Consider the following 8,842-nt stretch of genomic DNA (forward strand, 5'->3'; position numbering starts at 1 on the left):
TGAAAATCCACTTGAAGCTCTTTGTCTGCAGTTGCAGAGAAAAGTTTCATTTGCTGTCTCCTTCTGCAAACGACCAAGACTTTGTGACAATATGAACCAGGGGCTTGACATCCTAAAATGCAGTGACTTCAGTCCTGCTAACATAGAGCATGAAGTCCGAGGGAGACTTAGCTGAGGAAGAAGCAGTGACCAAGAGCTGCAGCTGTGCCCACCTCACTAGCATCACATCACTAGTGTCAAGAAGGGAAGATCCTTCCCTGGTCGCCCTCCTCATTTCCCACACCATGTTTCTTCCCTCCTGCTATACCAGCGCAAGTGCTCAGCAGATCTTTTGCTGATTTAACCCTCTGTTCCTGAAGCACATTGACCCTTGCCATGGAAGACTCTGCCATGCACCAGACACTGTGCAAGGTGCAGGACCAGGGGTGGTAGGGGAGATCAGGACCACACTTAACCTCACACATGGGAGGAAGACCCCAGATTCGGACTGGCTAATTATAGACTTGCACATGGCACAGTATTGTTTCTGAAAGCAGTAGGAGAAACAGTTTGAAGAGCAGGAATGTGATAGTGGTACCATCAGAACAGACAGTGCCTAGTTTGCAGTATAAGCAGCACTGCAATACAGTCTTTGATACCATCAGTTAAGGAGTAGACAAGTTTTGATTTTCTTTCTTTTTTCCTTTTTATTAATATCCAGTTTCAGTTTGAGTGAACAAATATACAGACATCCATTAATATTTTAGACTAAAATCTTTATCCAAACTATTACCACTATTTTAAAATATTTCACAAGAACATGATCAAAAAGCTTGCTTTTCTATACTATATAAACACCAAAATGAAAAAAGGAATGCCCATTTACTGCGCATGACAGCTTAAGCTCTGAGTACATCATTACTTATTTTAAAAACATACACATGAGAACATACATTGAGATTTTTTTGTTTTCCCTTGCACAACACCCAACAAAATCTTAAGCCCTGCAACAAAAACTTACTAGTTGCTCCTATCACAGCAACCTAACAAATCACCTTTTAATTCTAGCAAAATGAGACAAGATGAGCTCAGAACTGAAGCCTCACAACAGTATTTCATCTAATAATGGCTATCAAAAAACTGATACATTTCAACTCTGGAAAAATATCACTTCAGCTATGGAAACTTTTCCCAAGAAATACATTTTTGTTCCCTGTTAGCAGCAGTTTCAGATGGATTGATCAGCTATACTCCAAAAAACCTCACCTTACTAGCTCTAACGACTTGCTTGGATAAGTTATCAGAACATCTTACCATTCTTATCTGGAGCTCTTTTGTGCAAACACTGCCATGGAGCAGAGCTGATGCCCATAACAGTTAGCAGAATATTTTATTTGAGTTAGGGACTGGATTGCACTTTATATGCTTGAACAGCACTTTGCAATGCATGTTCTGTCATTTTGGTTTACTCTGAATATTACTTTTATTTCTACACTGGTGTCTCTCTGAGCCATGCAAGTGACAGAAGTTAACATATTTTACATCTTGCCTCTGCTTTGATTTCAAGGATTTCATAACCCATTTGAAAGCTGTACCGACTACTGTCAGTGGCAGATGTCCCATGGGCGACTCAGTGCCAGGCAACCCTGCCCGTTTGAACCCAGTGCTCTACTCTCACCTTTGAATTCTATTTCTTGGAAAATGCACAGACAAACTGACTGCTGCATAAACTTTCTCTTTATTTAAACCTGACAGCTGCATTATTTTTTATTTAAATAAACAATATTCTTAGGAACAACATTAACATTAATGCAAAATGATTTAAACTATGGCAAAAAGTAATATTTTAAATGGTATTTAATGAAGGTGTTATTGTCTAGAGAGCTGCATTTGTTAGACCCTCAACCCTGTGAACACCTGAGGTCATTCCAATCCATTTCATAAGAGGTCTAATTCTGCTCTGTGGAAATGTGTAAAAAATATATGTGCACAGATTGCATATGAAGAATGGAGCTATATGTATTACAACCATGCAAAAAAAATTAATGCTGGGGGCATAATATCATACTTGAAGAATTGAGTTCAATATTACCTACAGCTTCTAGATCTCCTCTGCTGTTACATGATTTAATTTTTAATTCAGAAAACATGGTGAAAGGTTCCATTTTCTTTCCTGCTACAGGTACATTGATATAAAAGCTTTGCTTCTGCATTATGATAACTATTAAGAGTCTACAAATTGTACTTCAGATTTACAGTATCACAGCCTATTTGAGAAACCCTCTAGGTTTAAGATGAGAAGTACAAGTTACTTTTCAGTACAAGTTCTTCTGGAAGCACACAGAAAAAAAATAATAAAGAAAACTGTTTATCCAGCAGCTCCAGCAATTCAGTCTGTAGCACTTGGCAATCTGAATTCAGCATGAAGCACCTACTCAACCAGGCTCCACCATGTTCCCATCCAATGACCCAAAATGCCTAAACACAATTATGTGACAAATCAGAGGATGCCAGAATGACAGTGAAGTTTAAAAAAAATAAAATAAAATAATAAGCTTCTCTCTATTTCAGTGTATTTTGAAGAAGACAAAGACAACTGCTCATGCAAAAAGGAAAAACAGACAAGTGTCTTAAGGTAAGCCTGTTTATTTCATGCTTTATTAGCACAATCCTACTATATTTATTTTTCCTCTTCATTTTAATTAACAAAACTGCAGTATAATGGACCCATCCTGAAGGCCTCATATTTAAAAGTTGTAACTTCTACTATAAACTCTATTTTTAGTGGTATACAGTTTTGTCTGGGGAATTAAAAAGCAACTTAGACTGAAAACTGTCAGGTTTATCTTGAAAACAAACAGAAAAAGAGATTGAGTTCTACAATTTGAAGACAATCTCACAGTGTTAAGTTACAGATCACTAACATTGTTTTATTTTGAATTGTTAACCCCCTCCCACAAAACTCTTAGATCTGAACACTGCAGCACTTAATTTCTTCATATGGAAAGTATGCACAGCTTAAAGATACATATTTTGCATCTAGGTATATTTATAGTTAATATTTGTGCACACATGCCCACAACAAAAGCAGTTTCTGCAAGAGGCAGTAGTAGGGGAGGGCTTTAGGTAACCTCACTGTCTGTCAGCCCAAGGAGAAGTCTGTCTAAAATCAAAAGAAAGAGGTCACCCAGCCCAGTGTATGAAGAAGAGAAACTGCTGTCATCTGGGCATGAGCAGCTCTCAGCTTGGGTCTAAGGGCATACAGATGAATCCTCCCATAACCAGCTATCAAGAGATAGCCCCTCAAAAGCTCTCACTGCACCCAGGGATGTGTCTTAGCTGTGCCATATCTTGCTCCCACCACCTGGCCATCATGTCATAGGGATGATCCTTAACACCTGTATGTTTTGATATGCACCAGGACACAGTTATTTTTATTTCACGTCCTTAGGGACCAAATGTGCATACAAACTACACTTCTGAACTAACAAAGCCCTCATTTGAGTTAAAATCATAGGCAAAGTGTTCGTTTAGGAAGGACCAGGGCTTTTATGCCAACCTAGCAAAAAGGTGCTGCTTAAACACACGTACGACTCAGCTGGCCTCACAGCTCAGCTAGAAGGTGACTAGTCTGTTACACAGACCCAAACAGCACTGCATAGTCCCCTGCATCTGGGCAGAATGCAACTAATATTTCTACCTCTGACTGTGAAAATAAAGTTATCAGAATCACCACCTTGTCTGACATTCAGGACAAAATAGTGCATGGGTATCTTGCTATACAGCCATGCACCATTTAAGAAATCTGTAACATCTCTTGGTCACTGCAGCAATCTACCTCAGAGCTCTATCTGTATTAAAGCACTATTATTTCCATCCAAAATCCTTCAGAGTGCTGAGAAATTAAACCAAGAAGCATTTATTTAACAGCAAATGCCTTATACCAATCATATAACTCTTAAAAAAGAAAAAAAAAAAAAAAAGATGGTACAGATATTCCAAAACATTATGAGCCTCATACACAGACTTTCACTGAATAAAAATAAGAGTCTGCATCACAAGGGCAGACATTAATGCTCAGCAAAGCAAAACTTATTTTGCATGAACCTGATATTTACTTTTTATGAAGACCACATCGAGCTAAAAGAAGCAGTTGGCATGGATTGAATGGAGAAACGATTGCAGTGGTTCCTTAGGAAAGCATGACAAGATTTTGAATTGCATACAAGGAGGTTACTAGATGAGCAGCTCCTGCTTTCTGCCTCATCACAGGCTGGTATATAGATGAAGTTGCATTTTCTGAAGTGTATAATGGAGAAAAAAATGAAACACATCTTCCTCTTTTCTGTAGAGGTACATTTCAAAAAGGTAAAGACAGCCCTGGACTCCCTAGACAGCAGGGGAGAAGTGAGATGCTATCTCTAGCCCACAGTCTGTTATGCTGATTTTGGAGCCATAAAAGATGGGAAGAGAGGCCTAAAGGAGTTTGTTTCATTTCCCAAAACAACTAATGGATGAGGAGATATTAACAGCTTTTTAACCTTCACTTATCAAAATAAGTAGGGAATGGTTTGGTTTTTTTTTTACCATTGACTTCAACAGTAGAGGATCATGACTTCATAAATGTGATATTTTGGCACTGTAACTTTTGTGGCGATGCAGTGGGAGAGTAGTTTGCCCTCCCTTTGCCATTAATTTCACAATCTTAAACAGTGTTATTTAACTGTAACATTTCTCTTATATTTTTATATCCATATCACAGTTTTATTAAGTTTAACTTTCTTTCGAAAGGTCACCTTTCTTATGACACAATGTATGTGTACCATACTGTAAAAATACCATACCAAACACTGTTATTGCTAACATAGGAAGATTTACTGGAGAAAACTACTCTGAGAAACACACTGAAAAGCCATACTGGGGTGATTCTTGTGTAATGATCAGTCCAAGGATCACTTTATCCAGCTGTACATGCTTGCAGATCAGTGTGTTTACATAGTGTATAGGACATGAGGGCTAACACATAATGGTAAAGCAGTGCATGAACTAGTGAAATAATCTGTAAAAACTGACTAGTTTGCTTTATAGCATGCTGAGGACACTGAATAAAGCAGGTAATCTCCAAGTAATAGGCTAGGAGGACTAATATGCAGAAGGACAGTGAGTCTACAGAAGAGCTGCAATGCTGAAGCAGGTCCACTACACATCGAGTTTCTCACACACAATCCATTTGCCATTTACAGCTTGTTATCTCATCATCAGTGAATCAATGGAATTACAAGCTTATTATGCACAGCCAGGCTTGGATTATAGCACATATTAAGACAACAGCTTTGTTAATACTGAAACAATGTTTTGCTTGTTTAATTTTTAAACACCTACTACTACCAGAACACAAATCCTATTACCAGCTTTTTAAGTTATTACCTCAAGGTCATCTTCAGCAGTATTTACCATCATGTTACCAGTTTCAATAGACTGTTTTTAGAACAGTTTTATATATTTACCAATTGCAAGTTTGGACCTTAAATCAGTCAAGTTACTTGATTTTGATGCAAACTGGGGAAAAGTGTATGAATTAATTTCAGTAGAGATGAAAGTTACTCACTTGTATTTCTATTCAGGGAAGCACTGTAATCTGTTGTGGTGGTATTGGTAGCAGGACCTGTAATCTGTTGTGGTGGTATTGGTAGCAGGACAAGACACATTACATTTGCAATGGATCAGAGGAAGGAGAGGAAGTAGGCTTGCCCATGAGGGATGGCAAAGCCAAGTTAAGTTGTCAGACTACTTCTCTATCCCACAGGAGGCCAAGGATGACAGCATTATTTTTGTTTATTATTTGGTCAGCACTCCTTGGTGCCTGGTCCTGTACAAGAGAGGAAGGACAAAGAAACCAACCAGTAAAAATGAAAATGAGAGTGCCCACAGCAGATCCAATCCAGAGCATTATGAAATACAGAGGTAATGCTTCATAAATCGAGCATCTTCCATGGTGGCTTCAGACTGGTATGCTCTGTTGCCTCCTAATCAATATTCAACAAACAAGAGGTGGCCTTCCTCTCTCAGAACTAATGAGTGGTTAATGACTCTAATATGGTGTATAACAGATTGTTAATACCAGTACAAGAAAAGCCCTAGTGAGAACAGGAGGGCAAAAGCATAATTTGATTTAAACTGGTCACAAGCTGCACTTCTCTCAGAAAAGTTATGACACTTATTTGTTATGCAGCTCTGCCTTATGCAAGCAGAACAAAAATTAAAGGATTGTGATATTTTTAATATTACATTTATGAAGATGATTACCCAGCTGCTGTTTAATTTCCATCTGTGTTCTGCTACATTTATACCATTAGTGCCACTCTGTGATTAGAGAGACAGGCTCAGAACTTGGATAAAAAAGTGTGGCTGACAATTGCCATTTAACTCTGTGGAACAGCAACAAATGGTTTTATTCTACCGACTGTTACCTATAAATTATAACAACTGCTTTCTTTTTGCTGGCTTTTCAAAATCACTCAAGAAAAGGAAAGGCTCATGCAAACCCCTTCTCTGCTACACTGAAAAAGGTTGTCTCAATGGTAAATTTGCAAAGCTTCACCTCAGAGTAAATAAAGTCCCTCCCAGCAGGCAGTACACAATATTTTTTTTTTATATTAGGGAAAGATTGCAATACACCTAATATCCATTTGCTACCTTTTTAAAAGAATCTTTTTTTATATATATTTCTACGTTCATGCACCATAAAACTGATCTTCATCTGTCTGTTACCCTACCCAATAATACACTGCAGCTTTCCACATGGCAAATTAAATTGTGTTTTCCAGTCAGTCATAAACCAGGGTTTTACAGGATGCTCTTGATATGCTTTAGAAAGGATGAGGAACCTTGTGGCCATCTTGAACTGTCTTGCATCCTAGGTCCTGAACAGGACAGCAAATCACTGCTAGGAAGTTTCCTAGGCTGTCTCAAGATGATGTCCTATTTCCTCAGTGAAAAACAAAATGGTGTGTACAACCTAACTGCAAAATAACTGCCCCCTTTTCTCCTGCACTTGTTTCGTGTCCTGCCTATGGCTCTTGGGCTGATCCTCTAGGCTTTGTTAATGGAAGCCTTAAAGGGCTTCAGAATCTCTGAGAAAGCCATCTGGGATTAAAAGTGCCATTAGCTACAGGAAAAGAAGCAACCTGTAGAGAAGAGTGCACAGAATAGTACTTGCACCCCCCCCAAACCTTCTTCATTTACCCATGGGAGGTCCCCTCATCCCAGCTAACCGCCCTTCCCTCACCAAATAAGCACAGCACTGTGCTCACAGCTCATATTCCTAGTCATCTGCCTCTCAGATCCTACTATTTCCTCAGGCCAACTCACTTAAAGTTATCCCTTATGATGCTGGATATTGATTTCAAGAAACTACAGTTGATCCAGGTTGTTTTGACCCAGGCAGGAAGTATTTCCCTACTGATGCACCTTTTTACCGTTGCCTCACTCCCTGTGAAAACCTCTCTATAGCTGCCTTCGATTTCACTGTTTCTGCTGCAGGGCAATGTGATACAGGGAACCCAAAAGCAGAGAACATTTTTGAGGTTGTTTTCCCCCCTTTTTTTTAATGTTACATACTATTACCTATTTTTGACAACAGGCTAGTCAAACTCCACCACAGCATTTCTTGAAGAGAAGCAGAAATCAGCACTTCTGCTATTAGTCCTTTACAAATAAGTACAGCAGGCTGATTTTAATAGAACGAGCCTCAGCTGTTTTCCGACTGTCACTTAACCTCTATCTCTTCAGCCTAAAAGCAAGCACGTCCTTTTCTCCCACATATGACACCTTTGATTGCGAGTTTTCTCCTTTGTAGCTGGTTTTTCACACTTAGAAGAGCTATAAATGGTAAAAAAAGATGCACAAGCCTTATTTTCTGAAAAGCAGATGAGAAATGAGGGTTTGGGTTTTTTTTATGTATGTTATTTCTTGAATTTTTCTTTTATAAAAGAAAAACCACTTGCTTCTCTTACTGGGCATTGCTTTCAGAGATGCTGATCATTACGATTTGCTGCTGATTACAACATTAATTGGGGGTATTTCTTAGATATAAAAATCAGCCCTATTCTAAAAATACATTGTTCCAAACACAGACTTTGTGCTATCTCAGGCAATTATCCATAATCTCTTTCAGCACTAAAACTCAAGGACTTGAGCTTATCAAGAAACAGTTATCTTTACCCATATATCAAGTCAGCTTTTACAAATACGCAATTATTTATATGTCTAATAGAGACCTGAATTCTGTCCCAGTTCACTGTGGTAAATTCATCATTGTAAATTCAGAGTAACTACACTGTTTTCAAATATTGAGGCAAAGTGTGTATGGTCAGACACCACTAATGAGAACAGGAGGGCTGCCTTGCTCCCATTTTGTTTGGATGCTCTGGAATCCTCCTATGGAAAATTAGAGCAATATAGAATTAAGAATATTTATTTATTGTACCACTGGTCAAAAAGTTGCAAAATCATACAACTGAGCTAAGAAGAGAAACCACAGGGAATACCAGGAAACTAACTTGTACTTTTACCTTTTAAAGTCTCCTCTTCAGTTAATTAAAGACTGTTACCCTGAATTGAAAACCATACATTTTCATGGATTTCAAATGCACAGCACCTTCTTCATCCCTAAGAAATACAATTTTTTCCTGAGATAACTTCCTTCTTCTCACAGACAGAGAAAAAATGAAGCAGCAAATCTATCTTAAAAGTAATAACTTACCCATTATATTGGAATAGTATTTAAGCGACAACAAGGCAATCAACAAAAGAGCAACATTATTTGTTCAGTCAATCTCTTTCAGAGTGATAAAACAATTCA

At 38.2% G+C, this 8,842-nt stretch overlaps 1 long non-coding RNA gene across 1 annotated transcript; it reads right to left on the reverse strand.

Annotated features, from left to right (window-relative positions):
- Positions 1-3,297: 3,297 nt before the first annotated feature.
- LOC130595267 (uncharacterized) lies at positions 3,298-5,835 on the reverse strand. The gene is made up of 3 exons (XR_008971286.1): positions 5,645-5,835; positions 5,588-5,610; positions 3,298-3,377 (listed from the first exon to the last, which is right to left on the reverse strand). It is a non-coding gene; the product is annotated as an uncharacterized LOC130595267 (long non-coding RNA).
- Between the last annotated feature and the right edge of the window lie 3,007 nt (positions 5,836-8,842).

This window comes from Pezoporus wallicus, unplaced genomic scaffold, assembly GCF_028554395.1.
Source record: "Pezoporus wallicus isolate ANWC-B61680 ecotype Strahan unplaced genomic scaffold, APGP_CSIRO_Pwel_v1 contig_865, whole genome shotgun sequence".
In the NCBI taxonomy this organism is placed as follows: domain Eukaryota; kingdom Metazoa; phylum Chordata; class Aves; order Psittaciformes; family Psittacidae; genus Pezoporus; species Pezoporus wallicus.